The 1,311-nt window shown below is 38.8% G+C and overlaps 1 protein-coding gene across 2 annotated transcripts in view; it reads right to left on the bottom strand.

The window, feature by feature from the left end:
• Positions 1–1,017: 1,017 nt before the first annotated feature.
• tnip2 (TNFAIP3 interacting protein 2) overlaps positions 1,018–1,311 on the bottom strand; it is a 3,787-nt gene continuing 3,493 nt past the window's right edge. For both annotated transcript variants that reach the window (XM_084465270.1, XM_084465269.1), the window contains exon 6: positions 1,018–1,311. This exon is cut by the window's right edge and continues 620 nt beyond it. The gene's annotated coding sequence lies outside the window, so the exon portion shown is untranslated.

Here is a 1,311-nt window from a genome sequence, read left to right as displayed (position 1 = left end):
TGCTTGTGAGGGGCGGGGGGAGAATCCCGGGCAGTCTCGTGATATTGTGAATCATTTGGGTATTGATTAAAGTCAGTTGTGTGGGGTAAATAGTGTGGTAAGCACGTAGTAGGGGGTTCAATGTTGGGATAAGGTTACATCCAGCTACGGAGAAAGCACGGGTCTTGATGCACATAATAAAATCAGTAGGCTATGCCTAACTGTTGACTCTCTTCCCCCGAGATACTTGCGTGCTTGTGTGGCCCTGTGTCATTTTGGCATCTTGTGAGAGCGCTGAGCTCAACATGCTACCCCGACAGGTCTGATCTGCTACCGGCTGCAGTAGACATTCGTGATGGGCTTTTTATTCAAACGAATATTAACTTTACTTTCGATTTTTTTCCCTTCTTAAATGTTCTTCCTTTTTGCTTCGGATTTTCAGAAGGGTTGGATTAAAAAAAAAAGCATGGAATTTGTCGATCCAACTCAAATAAATAGCCAAAGTAAATGAAACACAGCTGTTGTGTTAGGCCTATACCAACACAAAGAAAAAGAATAAATGGGGCGGTTTGTCTTTAAGAAAGTTTTAAGTGCACTCTTTGTAGCTACTTCCTTTTTTTTTTTTTTACTTTAGGGGATGTCCGTGTTTCCTGTGTAAGTACACGCCAAACGAACCCAACCTATTCACCACCGACTAATCCATGAGTATTTGTTCAACTTTGAACGTAACCTGATCTTTTATTTATTTTTTCTCTGTCGGTGTGTGTGAGTGTGTATGCAGTTTACTCCCTGTGCGATTCACTATATCCACACAACAGCTGGGAATCTGTCTGCTGCTGCTGCTGCTGCTACACAGCTTGTCTGTTCAGGCCGTGTGATGTGAAGGGGGTTTCCGCGCAGGCGGGGAACTACACACACAGCGTCTTACACAACGATATTGTGTGGTGAGCTATTGTTGTGTGTTGTTAAAAGATCTTTAGACAAAATCTCCAAATGAAAGCCCCTCACCGAACACATAAATTACCGTGATGCAAAATACACAAGCAACTGTTTTATTTGTTTAAAAATAATAATATATATAGCTATGGCTGAAGAATATAGGCTATGCTGAATATATTAAGAATATTTTCCAGATACAATTATAACATAATTTAGTTTCAAAACTAGTAATATTCTGTCAGAAAAAACTCAAGCTAAATAAAACCTATAATAAAAATAGCACCATGGCATCATTAACCATCTCAACAGCTTATACATTACATGTTCATATATGGTAATCCTTTAAAGAATTTTAAGATAAGTCAGAAAAGTGCAAAAATATTTTCAATTACA

The sequence above is a fragment of the Micromesistius poutassou genome (assembly GCF_964030765.1).
Source record: "Micromesistius poutassou genome assembly, chromosome: 3".
NCBI classification, from domain to species: domain Eukaryota; kingdom Metazoa; phylum Chordata; class Actinopteri; order Gadiformes; family Gadidae; genus Micromesistius; species Micromesistius poutassou.
Note: the sequence above shows the minus strand (reverse complement) of the source record. Positions and strands in the feature narration are given on the sequence as shown.